Source organism: Lonchura striata, chromosome 30 (assembly GCF_050655825.1).
Source record: "Lonchura striata isolate lonStrDom1 chromosome 30, ASM5065582v1, whole genome shotgun sequence".
NCBI lineage: Eukaryota > Metazoa > Chordata > Aves > Passeriformes > Estrildidae > Lonchura > Lonchura striata.
In genome coordinates this window covers 774,182-791,925 of record NC_140732.1, presented here as the reverse complement: position 1 = coordinate 791,925, position 17,744 = coordinate 774,182, and the positions used below count along the sequence as shown (strand labels likewise).

The window sequence follows — 17,744 nt, the reverse complement described above, 5'->3', positions numbered from 1 at the left end:
TTTTCTGATCTTTGAGTTTTTATTCTCATTTGGGGGGTTCTTTTGACCTTTTTTTCCCTCCCTCTTTTCTCCTTTTCTGCTCTCTTTGCAGTTGTTTCAGTTCATTTCCTCAGCTGCCTCATTTCCTCATTTATAAGTCTCTTTTCCCATCTTTTGGGGTTATTCTCTCCCTCCCTTCCCACCCCATGCTCTTGCTCCTTTTTTTGGTCTCTTTTCCTGAATTTTGGGCTCCTTTCCCCAGTTTTGGCTCTTCCCCCTCTTTTTGGTCTCTTCTCCCATCTTTTCAGGGCTCTTTTCTCCCTTTTGGAGAACTCGTTTCCCCCTTTTTGGTCTCTTTTCCATCTTTTGGGCCTTCTTTCCTCATTTGGGGCTATTCTTTTCCTCTTTTTTAGGCTATTTTTCTCCTCTTTTTTGACACTGCTCCCCCTAGTACCACCCCCAAGATACCCAAATCCCCCCAGTCCTCCCTCCCCCAGTGTCCCCATGGTGTCACCCACCTGGGTGATGTCGGGCGCTGCCAGGCCTCAGCCAGGACCCATGCATCACTCGTTACCATCCTGCGTCCCGTTGGGCTCTGCTGGTGGCACCATTGTAGTCGCTGCAGATGCCGCAGAGCCTGCACTTCTCTAGGCACCTCCACTGTCACCCCCGCAGTGCACAGTTCCACCAGAATTCCCGGGATTCAGCTGACCTGGAGGGTCGTGTGTGTCGCCATGATGGTCAACGTTCCTGGGAACTCCGCATGCAGGGGGGTGGGCTGCTGAGCTGAAGAACACCAAATTAAGGGAAAAAAGGGGATTTGGGGTGATACAGGGGTGAAGGGTAGTTGGAGGAAAAGAGGGTGGAAAAGAGGGAGTTTTTGGAAAAATGATGGGATGAATCGAGACATGGTGGGGGTAGGACAAGGGACAACCCATGTAGGTGCTTCTCTGACATGAAACTGGGAGAAGAAAGAGCAATTTCAGTCAAAATTATGGTGTGCATCAATTAATGGATGTCTCTTAGCCTCTCACACAGGTGCTTCACTGGCAGGAAACTGTGAGCAGAATAGCACAATTTGGGGCAAAATTAAGGTAAGAACATCCTGTGGTGCTGGTGGGATGAGACAATCCATGTGGACTCTTACCAGGTCTGAAATTAGGAAAAAAAAGTCAATTTTTTAAAAATTAAAATTAAGGTCAGAAGGATGTTTAGGATGACAACATGCAGTGGTGACAACATTTTTGGGTACCAGCCAGGGTGTTGACAACTTACCCAGACCTTCCTGTTTTTCTGCACGGTGATGAAGCCATGAGGCAGTGAAGAGGTGAAGTGCTACCACTGCTGGCTGGTCCCCAGTGTCCCTGACATCCCCAGCAGCTGGAACCACAGAGAGTCCTGGAGGTCACATATACTGGCCACCACACAGATGCCGGTGGCCAAGGTAGACCCAGTGATGCCATCAAAGGTGACAAAGTGGGTGGCAGGGGACAGGGCAGAATGCCCCAGGTGTACGATGCAGGTGTGGGTGCTGTCACGGAGGCTGCAGGTGTTGCCAAAGATACAAGCAAAGGGGCAGCACTGGAGGCCGCTGGGCCCCTGCAGGTGCAGGACTGGGAGCAGTCAGAGGTCAGGATGGTCTCAGTGATCTGTTTTCCATGGATAAAATGTGGAAAGTGGGTAAAACTGGACTAAAATGGCCAAAAAATGGAGATAATGAAGCTGTGAGGTCTTTTGGGAGGGAGGAAGGGGCCCATGGTTCCCATATCCCCTATGTGTCTCCATATTCCCAAAGGGTGCCCATGGGGACCACCAGCATCTCCCCAGCATGTCCCATGTCCCCACACATCCCCATGTCCCACATGGGGGGCACACTGGGGAGACTGGGACCTTCTGGGGGACACAGGGAACATTGGTGAAGATACAGGAAGATACTGGGACATGCTGGGAGACACTGGGAAGGACACTAAGTTCCCCCACTAAGAAACTGGGATAAATTGTGAGGCACTGTGGGGGGAACAGAAACAAATTGGGAGGGAATGGGAACACTGTGTGGGAAATTGGGGGAGGACTTGAGTACTCTGGGAGGGACACTGGACAATACAGGGAATACCAGGGGAGACTGGAGGGGAGGAGAGACCCTGGGGTAGAGGGGAATCCACTGGGGGATGTGTTTGGGGGAAGTGGGACACATGGGGAGAAATTATGAACATGGAGGATGCTGGGGTGTACTGAGGACACTGGGAGGCACACCAAAGGGATCCGGGATCAATGGGGAGCTTGGAAGGAGTTAGGCTGGAACTGGGCGGCACTGGAACCACACCCACCTGGAGTATGGTGGAGGCAGCCACAGCTCCGTGGGAGGATGCAGCAGGCCTGGTCAAACAGCAGCCCCTCGGTGCACTGACACCCCTCAAAGCACCGCTCGCTGCAGGGTGGGGTGGGGGGCGACACCTGCGCAGGTGTGCTCACAGGTGCAGGCATACAGCTGGTAATGGCTCTTGGGGGGGGCAGGTGAGAGCTGGGAAAGGGAGGGAAGAAACAAAGGGTGTCAATGGGGGGCAGTGGGGCTACTGGGGGATCATCTGGGGTCAATAGGTGTCTCTTGGGATCAGTGCCATCCCACCTTTGGAGTGGGTGGTCCCACTGGTTGCACAGGGTTCCACCAGGGGGACAGGCTTCTCATTTTGGGAGAGGTCCCCTTTGAGGGTGTGATTTCAGCATTTCCCAGATGGGGGCTGTTATGGACAAATTCAATTGGGGAGGCTAATTATAGATAAATTAATCAACAAGAATTTATTAAGCAAGTAGTATTAAGCAAAAGACAGTGCTGGGCAGCCAGGGAGTCTCCGCTCTACCACAGCGCACCTTCCCCCTTTGACCTTTTTGTTTTTATAGTCTTTTTTTTTTTTTTTCCCAGTTGATGTATTTTCTCTCGATGCACTCTGCACCGGTGTAATTGGCTGCAAGGAGGTATTTTTTTCTGCCCTTGGTGGTCATAGGAATGAAGGCTCCTCATTTTTCTTGCAGATTGTCCTTGGCCTAAAAGTTAACTTGTATATAATTAGTTAACACAGTCTTCTATGTTAGTTGCATTCCCTACGCAGTTCAAATTCTTATCTCCTTCAACGCTCGTTTTGATGACCAAAGACCTTTTTATTTATTACAGGGGCTTAGCAATGCAGACATGCTCCATTCCACTCCCCCAGACCTCCAAATTCCCACCCCCACCAAAATTTCCACTCCCTGCAAAATTCCCGTCCCCACAAAAATCCTGACCCGTGAATTCCCATCCTCCCAAGACTTCACTACCCCAAATTCCCAACTCCAAACTTCCTGTCACCTCAAATACCCGAATCCCCCCAAAATTCCCAATTCCTCCATGTAGTCACGGCAACCCGTGGTCTCCCGACATTCCCGTAGCACGCCTGCGGCTGACTGGCACGAGGCTGCGTAGCCCTGAAAGCCTGGGCAGGGGTCTCCACCCTCACGCACACCTGGCACCCGAAGGTCACCAGGAACGTGCGGGGTGGCACCGCCCCGTGACACCCTGCAAAGGGTCCCTCGGGGTCCCCGAGCACTGCGCAGCGCCTCGCCTGGGCCGGGGAGCAGCGTCGGGTGGGTGCCAGGTGGGTGCGGTTTGGGGAGAGCTGCCCAGAGCCTCCCATCGGGGTCCCTGTTGACGTTGCCGCAGAGGCCCCGGGGGCAGCGGGATGGGGCACATTGCCATCCTAGAGGATTGTGGGGCTCCTCTGGACCTGGAGCAGCTGGTGGGGCCCCACCTGTGCCACCCCCACGCAGCCACAGCAGCAGCAAGTGGCGGTCACCATCCACCTGGGGGAGACAGGGGTGAGGATTCTGTAAGGGAAGTTGTACCTTTTGCCTCAAAGGTGGGGCAAAATAGGGTTTGCATCCCCAAGAACAGAATTTGCACTTGCAAAACTAGGGTTTGGATTTCCTTCTGCGCACCTCAAACCCACGGTTTACATCCCAAAAAGGGATGGTGATTAGACTCCAAAAAGAGTTTTCAATACCAAAATCATAGTTTCCAGCTCTATCCCACAGTTAGCACACCAGAAAGGGTCTGTACACCCTAGAGTGCACACTTAAAGTGGTATGTGTACCCCAAACAGGGTTTGTACTTGAAAAACCACACTTTCACCCCCAAAATCATTGTCCCCAAAACATGGCTTGCACCCACAAAACAGGGCATGCACCTCAAAGTCAGAGCTTTCACCCTAAACAAGGCCTTTCCTCACTGTTGCACCTCCCAAAATCCTATTTCCATCCCCCTTTTTGGCTCCCAAGTATCTTTTTTCCCCCAAAACTAGGGCTTGCACCCCCAAGTTCCCAGGGCCTCTACTCACTGTCACCTCCCACTGCTGTCCCCTGTCCACCACCACAGTCACCCCACGCACCAATGCCATCAGCGTCACCCGCTGCACCTCCATGTCCTTCTGCTCCAAGGCCACAATGATAGGCTCCAGCTCTTCTTCAGGCTCACACCTCTCCAACTCTTGCAGCAGGAGGGTGCAGGACTCCCCCAGAATTCCCCAGGTGCCCATCAAAAGTGCTGTAAGTCCCTGCCCCAAAAAACCTGGCACTGTCTGCAGGGGCGGCACTCCAGTACCCCATCCTACACTGTGCATTCCTTGTCACTGGAGCAGTCTGGAATGGGATGACACTCCAGCCTCAGAGCAGATACGCTGCTCAGTGCAGGGGCACCCAGGGTAAAAAAAACTGCATCCCCCCGGCCCTCCAAAACACAGCCACACTGGGGGAGGGGCACACAGCAATCCGTGCTCTGGAAAAATCTGGGATCACAGAAACAACCTTCAAAGCATGTGGAGGCATCAGAGCAGTCCTGAGGTCCAGCTTTGTGTTTGCAGATGGCGGGGGCGGGGGGGGGGGGGGTGCAGAGCTCATAGTGCTGGTTTGGGGGGCACACAGGGCCTGTCAGGAAGGGAGAAGGGTTAGGAAAACCAAAACCCCCACAAAAACTCCCTGCAAAGCCTCAAAACCCTAATGGACACCCCAGATTCCCATGGATATCCCAAAATTCCTCATCCAGGCCTCCCCTTGTGCAGACCCCAAATCCCCCATGGACACCCCAAAACTCCTTTTGTAGACTCCAAAACCCCACTGACACCCTAAAGCTCCACATGGAGACCAAAACCCCCTGGAAACACCTCAAGCCCCCCAAGTCCCCCCATACTGCAGAAGACAGCCATTTTTCACAGCTGTGGTCACCAGTGGCCATACACCACTGCATGCCCTTCACCACCGCGCACACCTCACCCAGCTTACACCTGGAGTCCTCGCACACTACCATTACCAGCTCCATGTCACACCTGCACCTGAAGTGACAGGTGTCACTGCTCCAAAACTCCTCACCAGGGTGGTAGTAGCAGCAACCATCACGGGTGCAGCCACAGCTGACCACCGGCACACACTGTCCGCCCCTGAGTACGTGGCTGGTGTTACAGGCACAGGGCTGGTCACAGATGGCAGGACTGTCCCAGTCAGAGCAGGTGGCTGCACAGGTGTTGCAACAGGGCTCATAGCAGATGTTTTCAGAGAAAGGTAAGGCTGCAGGGGAGGAAACTGGGACGAGAGAGGGATTAGGGGAGTGGACAGCATTCAACAGAGTAGGTGGAGACTGGGAAAGAGTCTTGAATGTGGGGAAGGGTCTGGAAAACAAGAAGGGTCTGGATTGCAAGGAGGAAGGTCTGGGAAATGGGGGAAGAGACTGGGACAAGTGGGATGAGGTCTGAGCCATGTGGCAAAGGTCTAGGCCATGCAGGATGGGGTCTGGAATGCACAAGATGAGGTCTAGGACACAATGATAAATTTCACAGAATTTCAGAGAATGCCTAGGCTGGAAGGGACCTTAAAGATCATCAAGTCCAACCCATGCTCTAACTCCACCCCTCCCTGGGCAGACCATTCCAGAACTTTATCACCAAGAGACAATGGGATTCATGAGGAACCAGGAAATTCCAAGCCAAATCCTGGAAGTTTCTGGGAATTCAAGTGCAAACTTCACCAAATACAGAGTATTTTAGCACAATTTCATCAAATACAGAGTATTTTAGCCTAATTTCATAACAAATCCTCAATTTTCATCCCTGTGGACATGATGAGGAACATTGTCAATGATTATCTGATGATGATCCAATGATCATCCGTAAAGAATATTCCAGCCCATTACAATAGGATTTTTTGCCACTAAACAACCCAATTTCTTACCATTTTCATGGAGAAAAATATAACACTCCCTCAAAGAATGGGGTCACTCCACATTGGGTCCTCAACTGACCTCCAGGCTGGATCCCTTTAACCCAATTCTATTTTTGGTGCATTTTTTTGGTGGTTCTCTCTCTAAATTATCCACTTTGTAGCCAACACCAAGACAATGGAGACTTTGGGGTGGTAAATTATTCCAGATGAGACAACTTCTTCCTTAGGAAGGCTTTATTTTGTGTGCATTATGAGATCAACCAAGACTTTGGGTGGGATTCCCACGCACCTCTGGGTTGTTCAAATTTGGATTTGGAACTGGCTTGAGGATCCTTTGCATACTGAAGGAAAAACCCTCCAAATTATCCCAATTTACAGCAGAAATTATCTGTCCTTCACATCTTGATGGACACACCAGCAGCCTGGCATGTGGTGGTGTAGAGGGCAATGATTGGACACATCCCTTCTTCCTGACCAGAGAACAGGCAGGAGTCATGGATGCAGCTCTGGAAGTACTGGTGGCCATCAACATGACCATAACATGCTCTAAAGGGTCCATCCACTTCCAAAATAATTTCACACCCCAACCCAGAGACTTCCTGCTGCAGCCAGGAGGGTGTGACAGTGCTGGAACATTCCACTGTTGACCTCTCACCACATCCTGGGACATCTGTGACCTTCCAGCTGCTCCCAAAGGCATCTGGGTCTGATGTCACATGGTTGCTCCTCATCACCATGTTGTTGCTGGCAGCACCAAGGTAGTTCCCACAAGGCCCACACAGGGGGTTGGCAAAGACATTTGGCAGTGATGTGGCTGTGCCAATTGTAGGTGACAATAAGGCCAAAATTGGTCTCTACAACCTGCCCACTGTGATAGACAACAATCTTCCTTTCACTGTGGTGATATGGGAGGTTGACCAACTGTTGCATCCCAGGACAATGAAGGGGATGTTGAGACTGGGATGCTCTGGGAAGACGCTCATCTTTAAGACAGGGCAACCCAGTGGGATGCTCTCCCACAGTCCCTTGCCTTGTTATGGTAATGATCCCAGTTACATCACCCCTGTTCTACTCCCTGTGGGAATACTTAAAATTAGAGTTTTGGGCAAGGTGCAAAAGGCAGGCCTCAGAGACAGCAGAACTGCAATTAGAACTAGGCAGTAGACATAAGATTTGTCAGCAGAAAGATTATACAAGAAGTAAAAAGTAAGGACAAATAGAACAATGGTCTGTATATTAGCACTTGGCTAGAATAACTCCCTAACTTACAGAAAAGTATATCTAGTCGAGATATTAGGAAGTTCTAAGCTTAATAATGGAGCTCTGTGCATTGTATCTTAAGGCTTACAAGCAGGTATTTTATTCTAAATAAGTGAGCATTGTTCTAACCAAAGGTACTTGTGCTTATAGTGGCTGGATAGAACTACTGTCAATATGCTTTTGCTTTGTGTGATTGGTCAAAAAGCTTTTAAAATAAGTTGTAACATTAAGTTCTTTGTCTGCTGCCTGGGATGTGAGCTGCTGGCATCTTCCCATTGTCATAACCATGTAATGAGACTGATGCTGGAAAATAAACAGCTCGAGACACGTTCCTCGGCAGTCCCGTCTCGTTCGTGATTTGTACACAGTCCCCCAGCTGGCAATACTCCCCAGTTCCAGAATGTTCCTCATTCCCATTTATCCCTTTAGTGCCCATTCCTTACTGTTCCTCCCCTGAATCCACTGTTGGTTTTTCCCCTGTAACACCACCTTTGCATCACCTCTGGTCCCTCTACCCATTGGCCCTCAGACCTGATGCTCTACCTCCCTTGTCCCATATAAAACCCTGGATCCTCCTTTGTACTTTATCCCTGGACTCTTCAGTGTGTAGGTGCGATAAACTATCACTGGAACGCTATACAAAAAACCCCTGCTGCCTGCTTTTTCCACTGACCTGCAACATACCATCTGGTGACGTGAACTGGGTGGTGCTCACATCTGGTTCTCACTGGGATATGCCTTCCTAGATTAGACACTCTTGGGAAGGCGGTGGCCTCAGCAGCTTCTGCCAAACCGCCGCAAACAACTCTCATTAGTCTGGGGAGAAAACCATAAAGAGTGATCACATTTGTAGTCTGATGGTAAATTCCAACTATTTTCAACAGCCAGAGCAACCAAACTGCTTAAATTTAATTAAATTTTGGATTGAATTATATTTGGGATGCAAGAGTATGATAAGGTCCAAGTCCCATGAGGAAGCTGACCAACCACTTATTGGTCTGGGAAGAAAACCATAAAAATTGGTAACATTTGGGTCTGACAGAGAATTCTGTTTTCAACAGCCAGCGCACACCAATTATATTGGTTTAATTACATTTCAGATTCAACCATTACTTAATGCAATGAGGTTTGGGATGAGGTGTGGGATGAGGTGATGAATGCAGTGAAAAGATAAAAGGACCACTTCCTAAACTCACCATGATTTTTCCACGATGTTCCTGCTGATGCTGATGGTTTTGTTGTAGACTTTTAACTGTCACCACGGCAATGGACAATGTGAGGTTGTCACTTTGGTGGCCATTCTGCACCAACACCTGGAATCCCACCAAATTTTGGGTGTCCTCACACAACCCAACCAGCAGGTAAGACACACATCCCCTGGAAGATACACCTCCTTTGATTAAAGGTCTCATAGTGAGTGGCTCCAACAGTGGTGCAGACCGCAGAAATTTTGGGATAACAATCCTAGATCCCCTACTCCACCTCGCATTCCTCCTTAGTGGTACAACCAGAATCCCGGCACACTGCCTGCCGCCGCTCCGCATCACACGCAGAGTGCTGGGTGCAAGTGAGGTCACTCCAAAATTCCTCGCCAAGGCCATAGAAGAGACCTTGAAGGACACAGCCACATTCAGAGGGGGCAGCGCAGGTGTTGGCATCAAGGACACACAGGTGTCCACGCAGGTGTTGACAGTGGAACAGCGGGATGACACAGTGGGGATGTTGCAGGTAGGGAGGCAGGCTGTGGGTGCTGTTGGGCAGGCAAGTGAGAGCTGGACAGGGAGGGAGAGAGCAGTCAGGGTGAGGCGGCACATAGTGGGACAGACATCTTTGACTATCTGTATTACCCTGGAGTCTCCATGGATTTTAAGGAGTCTCCATTGATTTTTTGAAGTCTCTATGGACTTCCTGGACACTCTGCCTGGACTTTCTGGAGTCTCTGCAGACTTCCTGGGTTTCCTGCTCAGACTTTCTAGAGACTCCATGGACTTTGTGGACTTTCTACATGGACTTTCTAGAATCTCCCTGGATTTCCAAGGATTTCCTGCTTGGATCTGCTGCCGTAACCTTTCCCAAGCCATGAGTCCCTGGATCTTTAGTCCCACATTAATTAGGCTCTGCCCACCCCAAGGAGTATTTTCACCCAACCATCCTCTATTCATGACATCCCACTGTTGTCCTCCAATTGGAAACATTGATCCCTCCTCCTGGCAGTTATCAGCATAGATCTCGAAGGTATGGCACAGCACAGTGCGATGCCCCTCATTGGCACACAGGTCGTAGATGCAGTTCTTCACATAGATATTGGGACTGATAGCATCATGACATGACCAGAATGGCCTAGAATGTTGGAACAGCTTCCCACACCAGGTCTCTACCTTGTATGTCACCACCTGGTCCCATCCACACAGCTTACAGTCCCCACTACAGGCGTCCAGGCAGTGGCCACTCTTACTGGTCACCTTCCAGCTCCGCGCAAACTCCACAATATCACACACCTGTTTACCATCAAGACAGAGCGCATGATCCCAGAGGTCCCTGTTGTTCCTGCACATTCCGCAGACTTTTCCAGAAAGAGCAGCTGGAAGTTTGATTACTACATGATCATCCCACTTGTAGAGGACTTTCAGCTTGAAATTTGACTGGATCAGCATGGATTTACCCTTCTGGTGCATGTGGAGCTTCCCATGGGAGGAGATGGGGAGGTGTGAGCGGTGGCTGTTCACCTGCAGAACAACAACCATCAAAACAACCAAAATCCATCAAAATTGGGTACAGAGTTCAAGAAAACTAGAAGTGTTTTCATGCAAGGGTTACCTGCACACCAGGAAATCTAGGAATTATTTAGGAAAAGACCCTCAAGATCATTGCTAAATATGTAATTTCAGCAAAAAAATTTTAAAATTGGGAAATGATGATGGTTTTTGCTTTCCCTCACCATCCCATTCTCTGATGGGACAGCAGTGACAGTGACGTTGTCGACATGGATGGTGATGGAGCCAATGGAGGAAATTTTGGAGCCCCATTTGCCCTTTTTTTGACCTCAACAGAGAAGGCAGGAAGGGTGGGATCGGGATCGCAGATGGTGGTCACGGTGTAGGCACATGTTCCCATGAAATCAAAGGTCTTTCCATCAAAACTGCAGTAGTGTGGCCAGCCAGCAAGCCAATAGGTGGAGAAAGTCTCCTGGATGCACTCTGGCTGTCCATCCATCTCACACCTCTCATCACATACCAAATCCTCACAGGAGAGCAGTGTGGGGACTGAAAAAAAGGGGAAAACCTATCCATGGTCAACTGCACAACACCCAACCACTGGGGTGACACAACAATGGGCTGACTGTACTCACTGGCAGCACAGAGTCCCAGGAAGCCATATCCAGCGTGACTCTGGAACCCAAACACCAAAAGCCCAATGGGCATCTGTGAGTTCTCAGCGCTCTGCATTGTTGCACTCAGGGTGATGCTGGCCCAGGAGAAATCTGTGCTAGGAATGGCCCGCCATGCCACGGTGTTCTCTGGAGGATGATTGAGGGTGGTGGTGGCAGTGGCAGTGGTGGGTGCAATGAGGATGGCATGGTTATACTGGCTGGGCACACTGCTGAAGTGGAACGCAGTGCAACGGGCGCTGACAGGTGGGACAACGAGGAAGGGATCTCGCCAAGATGATCCGCTGAAAACACCACCTGCACTGCCACCACCACACTGATGTACAGGTGGGAATTATGGTTCAGAACGAAAGTCTACACCTCCCCTGTCACCATGGCCACAGTGGCATTCCGGCTCATGGTGTTGTCTTTATCCATCACCATATAAACAAAGTCAAACTCTGTCTGCAGTGGGTTGGGTAGCACCATGTAGCTCCTCCCCCACTCTGTCATTGGGAGGAGCTGCTCCACCACAAAGTCAAAGCCAGCAAACACCTTGACACAGGTGTGGCCACTGCGGACGGCCACAGGGGTGTCAGCCACTACAACTGTGCCAGTGAAATCCTAGCTGCTCTGGAGCTGCAGGCTGTGGTAGGCTGCAGGAATAGGCAGAGCACCGCAACAGGGACGTAGGTGGCCCTAGCATAGTGGAAAGTGGGAGTGGTGGTGGCACTGCTGGCCACCATGAACTCAGTCAGGCTACAGGTGTAATTCCCAACAGGTGTCACCACACAGTACCTGTTGCCCAGGCTCTCCACAGGTAGGAGGGCAGTGGCACCCACAGTGTAGCCCATGGTGCTGACAGACATCATTGAGATATCAGCGCTCGTCTGGACCACCAAGGTTTTATGGGAAGTGCAGCTTCCAGTGAGTTCCAGGTTAGCAGAGAGGGGCAAGGGCACAGTGACATTTGGCCTCAGGGTGATGTTCTGGGTGACAGAGCCATCGTAGAGCATCACTGACACCTGAGTGTCAGCAGGGCCACAGGAGGTGAGCAGCAGCTGCAGCTACGCACTGGAGGAGCCGTCATGGTTCTGTGGGAACACAGCCGGAACTCGCAGCCCCAGTAGCTGGCACTGGAGAGGGCTGGGAAAATGGAGGAAAAAGGAGGCCTCAGTTAATTTTTATATTAACCAAGGAGGTTATATAAATGGGGCTTTTATGTTTTTATATTGATATTTTTATATCAATTCTGTATGTATTTACATATGAATTTTCCTATTTTGCAGTAGAAATTGTACCAAAATTACATTAAAGATATGACTGGAGGATCCAATTTATAAAGTCTACTTTTATATATAATCATAATAGAAATTCTATTTACAGTTTGTTATGTTAATAAACAACATTTGCATTCTATTAACAAGTGATTAAAATATATACCAATGTGTTAATTGTTAGAAATAATGGTGTATTATTAACTAATATTAATTATATAAAATACTATTCCTTAATACAACAATATAACTAGATACTTATATTATTGTACCCTGTGTTGATGATATATTAATAGTATTATGTAATATACTTTAGTATATTACTACTTATTAGCACACTGATAAAATATCAATAATATAAGACTCATATCAGTAAAAAAAATCTCAATTACATTTTAACCTGTTATGGTATTATTATACTTGTTATGCATAATATAGCTGAGTTATATAGTTTTCTATGTTATTATTATACAGATCTCTAATTGTGATACTGTGATACACAATACTTATATTTAAATATATAGTAGTATTTTTTCTATTGTTTTGTACTTAATTTTGATAGAAGTATCAGCAAATATTTAATCCAAATCCATAAATCTTAAAAATACTTAAAGTAATATAATAATGAATGCTGTGGCTATTTAATTTATTTCAGTATTAATCATAGTAGAAAATAAATTTACATGTTAGTTTTATAATTACTTACAACAGCAGATGATTCATATTTTCTCTATAAAATTATACAGATAATGATTTTAAATAATTTTATTTCTTGTTTCATAGAAACAGTTTGGGGAAAAAAACAGTAAAAATCAAGCTAAAATAAGCAGTAAGGAGCAAAATTAGAAAGGTAAAGAATATATTATAGATCAGAAAAGAATTAATATACCATTGTATTATACTATATTGCAATAGAATCTATCATTATACATAATCAACATAGCAATTATAATAATTGATATTATATTGTAACACAAAATATAAAAATATATAAATGTTATTAAATATAATATCCATAAATTACAAAAAGTTATACTACCTTATAATACAAAAACATAACGTAATTCATATAATATTATGCAACTCTTTGTCATATCATATTGTAAAATAATCTTTAATTGTATTATATAATTATATTTATAGTAATTTATATGTAATCTATCATTTATAATTCCCTTAATAACTAGAAATAGTCACATATAATAGCAATATATAGTGTACTTTATTAATAAATGCACTAATAAATTATATGAATAGAAAATATATTACGTATTTTTGTAGTCCAAATTTTTTGTACATCCATATAAACTTTTAAATAATTTTATACTGAATTTTCACGGAAATTTTTACTAAAAAATGCAAATAAGAATAATGATAATAACAACATAATTGCAGAAGAATAGATCATATGTTGTATTTTTACATAATTACAGTAGAGATAATGTTACACATTCATACAGAAGTATAATAGCGTATGTATATTCTTAATATAACCCCAACACATAAAATTATAGATAAGTATTAATAAGCAATTATTGTCTTATTAATCAATATTATACTATTCAATTACACTATTTAATAGTATTAATAGCCAATTAAAATTTTATGTATTTTGAATAAGATAAAATGTATATATTAAAAAATATATAAAATATATAAATATATTAAAGTAAAACTAATACTTTAAAAGGATCAAGACTTTAAAAGGATAAAAAATATTTTCAAAGCTTTTTTAAATCCTACAAAACAACAAAATAGCCCTTTTTTGCCCCAGAACAGGTTAAAAGGTTAAAAAGACTGGATATCTTCTCCTAGTTAAAAGAACAAAATAAAAATTCTTGAGATTGTCAGGGAAAAAAAAGAGGAAAAAGGGATAAAAAACTATTAAAACTTGGTGTATATATAAAAGCGCATCATATGGATTTTTTTTTAATTAAAAAAAAATAGGAAATTGGGGATATTGGATAAAAAATAATTCTGGTGATTGTTTCAGGACAAAAAAATAGAATTTGAGTGTTTCGGGGGAAAAATAGGGAATAATAAGGTTTGACTGTGAATAAAAAATAGGATTAAAGGGGGCTTTCCAAAATAATACATGAAAATGAGTTGTTTTTCTAAAAAAGGGGATTTTGAAGAAAAATGAACAGGGAAATAAGCAATTGGGATTTTAATAATTAGAAAAAAGTGAAAGAGCTTTTTTTCTTCAAAAATACCTGAAACCTAAAACAGAATTCAAGAGGGTATTTTTCCTTAATGAATAAATTTTTAAAATAAAATTAAACCAGAAAAAAGAATAAACAATAAAAAGAGAATAAAAAGGGTCTTTTTCTTTAAAACACTATCTAAAAAATGGGTTGATAAAAGGTTTTAGTGAAAATTAGAAAAAAGCCAGAAAAATAAGGAATAAAAGGGTCTTTTTTCCCTTAGGAACCAACTGCTTTTACAAAAAAAGAGAAAATATAGTTACTTTTTTCATTAAAAAATACCTTTTAAAATATATATCTTTTCCCTGAAAAAAAAAATACAATTCCAGCATATGGGTTTTGTCCTGGAAAAACATAAAAACTGATCATTAGAATTTTAGATAAAACAAAACAGAAAAACCCACAAAAGCCACCCAAAAAGTAAACGGAAATAACCAGGACAAAGTGCACTTTTTTTTTTTTTTTCCCCCATAGAAAGTGAAGAAAAAGAAGATTTTTTCCCATGAAGATTAATGAGGCATTCATGAAAAAAAGTAGAAGATTCTGAAAGCTTTTGGATTAAAACAATATTTCCAAATGGGTTTCTTGGTTAAAAATAACAAATCTACAGCTGAGAGGTTTGTTGGAGAAAATGTAAAATGAAGGAAGAGGAGAATTTTCTGACAAAAACAAGCCCAGGGATTGACGATTTCATTTTCTGTGCTAAAAAGCATGGAAATATGTACAAAGTCCAGGAAATTCAGGGATTTTGCATGGAAAATAGGGGTTTTACTTATCACAGAAGGGAAGGAGGAGCCACCAGATCCCATCTTGTGCCATCCCTGCGAAAAACACCAAAAATCACAAAAAAACTGTAATTTTATGAGAAAAATCCATGTGAACCCTGCGGTGTCTCCAGAAGCCTCAAATAACTCCCAAATTACCCCAAAATGTCTTTTAATACCCCAAAATGCCTTTTTTTCACCCCACAAAAATCTCTTGGGCCTTATTTTGGCCCCCACTGCCTCTAAATCCACCTGAAACATTCCAAACTCAACATTTTGTCCAAAATTCCCCAGGTTTGGATCAAAATGGTTTTTCTTCCCAAATGCTCCCATTTTGGGTCAAAATACTATTACCCCCAATGCCCTCCCTTTTGGTCAAAATGGAATTAAAGAGATAAAACATCTCTCCCCCTCATCCTCCTCCCACCTTGAGGCCACATCAGAGTCTCCATCTAAATCAGAGTCACTCCAAATATAGATGAATTTTAACTAAAATCACCTAGATTCATGTCAAAATGGGGTTAAAATGCTGACACAGCCCTCCCACCAAACCCTGCCCTTGATGCCATCTCAATACCCCATTTCCACCAAATCCACACTAAAACTTCATGGAAAGGCTGAATTTTCCAGCTCCTCCAGTTTTGATCAAAATGGGTATTTTATTGCCCAGCATCCCCCAAATTTGGATCAAAATGGAGCTCAACATCCAAGGAACCCTTCACTCACCTTGTCCCACACAAACCCTCCCAAATGTGCAATCTGGCCACAAAAAGGGGAAGAAAAAAACACACCAAATTTTGGGCATGATGAGGGGAAAAAAAAATCTGAAATTTGGGAGAAAAGTGAACAAGAAGGGAAAAATCCAGAGATTTAGGGGGAAATGGGCAAAAAATTTTAAAACTTGGGAAGCAAAGAGTTTAAAACCCTAAATTTTGGAAGAAAAAGGATTAAAATTATGAAACTTCTGGGGAAAAGGAGGCAAAGTCATAAAACTGGGGAAGGGAAAGGGTAAAAAAAATCTGAAATTTCGGCAGAAAAAATCCTCAATTTCTGCTCATCACCAAACAATAAGGAAAGCCAGATATAAACAGGGAAAGAAGTCTCTCCACTCTTCCCCACTCTCCCCCACTCACCGGCCCCTTGGCTCTTGAATTCCTGGACCCCTGCAGACAGAGTGTTTGTCCCAAAGTCACTCCTTCTAGACCCAAATAAAAAACACCCAAGCACTCCCAGAATCTCTGGCCCCATGGCACCCTCTGGCCCCATGGCACCCGGGGAAGGACAGACCAAGTCCAAATGTCTTTTACCCAAAATTAATGACCCAAGTGCCAGCAGGGAATTCCAAGGAATGGAAAATTCTGGCCCAAATGACTAAAAAGCTGAAGAAAACCAGCTGGAGCCAGGACAGACTAAGGCAAACAGGAAATTAAAGGGCTTTTGTCTTAAAATGAAGACAGAAACATGGCGAAACCCTGAACCCCACAGACATCCTCAAAACGGTCCAGAGACAGGAGACCTCACCCCCAGAGCCATCCAGGGACCCCCAAAACCCCATGAGGATCCCCCAAAACTACCCAGGGATCCCCTCAGCCCTCTGAACCTCCCAAACCACAAGGCCCCTAAGGGGAGATGGGGGTCCCTGGGAGGGTTTTGGGGCTCCTGATAAATGACACAGAGAAGAGACATTTTCAATTGCCCTGAAGCCGCTGGATGGAGCCTAAAGACTACCTGGCAAAAAATCTGAAAGGATGTAAAGGTGTGCTTAGAGGATCACAAGCATAGCTGGAGCCACTGGACAAATAGGTAATGAGGAATATAGTGGAGTTTTTGTCAAGTTATGTAACAAGTAACAGTGCATGCTCAAGGAAAAAAGGTTCAAGGAAAGGTCACCTGTAATATGGAAACATTCTGGGAATATGACCACCAGAGACCTGTTCAAGGTCCCTCCAGGACTATACCCTGTGGTAAAGTTTCACTGCATGCATCAGATTAAAGGAGAAATCCTTCAGCGTGTCCTGGGCAGATAAAGAACACCTGCTTTCTAACGCTTGACACTGTGTTAGAACGTGTACGTGCCATCCAATTTTGGTATCATACCCTTGGACAGGCTTATGGATCTAAGGGGAGCTGAGAGTCCTGTTGGGATTTGGGGGTCCCTGGGAGGGTTTGGAGTTTCTAGGGGAGATTGGGGGGGGGGGGTCTCTGTCAGTGGGATCCCAGCTCTCTGCCACTTTAACCATCCCGAGGGCTTCCCAAACCACATGGGGACCCACCCGACCTCCTGGACGCCCAGAACCATACCAACCTCTCTCCACCCCAAACCTCTCTGGGACCCTCAAAATCACCTCAGTGACCCGCAGAACCCCCCGGCATCTCTCAGCCGCCCCAGACCCGCAAACCCCTTCAGGGATCTCCACTGATAGCCCAGGGCCTCCCCCAGTGCCTCCAGAGTCCCCAAACCGCTCCGGGAACCCCCAGAGCCCTCCCACGGAACCCCTCCCTCCCGCGCCGCGCTCGGCGCCGCCGCTTCCCGCCTTCCCCTGCTCCTGCCTCCCATTGGCCACAGCGCCCGCCCGTCCCCGCCCTTGACCAATCAGCGCCCGAGCTCGGACCGCTGCGGCGAAACCAAATGAGAGCGCGGGCGATGGAGCAG

General features: G+C 45.6%; 1 protein-coding gene and 1 non-coding gene across 11 annotated transcripts in view; one reads left to right on the top strand and one right to left on the bottom strand.

Annotated features, from left to right (window-relative positions):
• The window catches only part of LOC110482791 (IgGFc-binding protein), a 15,719-nt gene extending 490 nt beyond the window's left edge, over positions 1 to 15,229 (bottom strand). The window contains exons 1-14 of the transcript XR_014950451.1: positions 15,100 to 15,229; positions 14,610 to 14,671; positions 11,645 to 11,992; positions 11,240 to 11,420; positions 10,829 to 11,198; positions 10,413 to 10,742; positions 9,978 to 10,206; positions 8,676 to 9,251; positions 6,596 to 7,287; positions 6,089 to 6,107; positions 5,001 to 5,870; positions 2,606 to 2,717; positions 2,251 to 2,500; positions 498 to 1,628 (exon numbers count right to left, since the gene is read on the bottom strand). This is a non-coding gene — a transcript (IgGFc-binding protein). The remainder of the gene's footprint in view (positions 1 to 497; positions 1,629 to 2,250; positions 2,501 to 2,605; positions 2,718 to 5,000; positions 5,871 to 6,088; positions 6,108 to 6,595; positions 7,288 to 8,675; positions 9,252 to 9,977; positions 10,207 to 10,412; positions 10,743 to 10,828; positions 11,199 to 11,239; positions 11,421 to 11,644; positions 11,993 to 14,609; positions 14,672 to 15,099) is intronic.
• The window catches only part of LOC144247295 (uncharacterized), a 79,521-nt gene that overhangs the window by 57,405 nt on the left and 4,372 nt on the right, over positions 1 to 17,744 (top strand). For all 10 annotated transcript variants that reach the window (XM_085563407.1, XM_085563406.1, XM_085563405.1 and 7 more), the window contains one exon: positions 1 to 17,744. This exon is cut by the window's left edge. The gene's annotated coding sequence lies outside the window, so the exon portion shown is untranslated.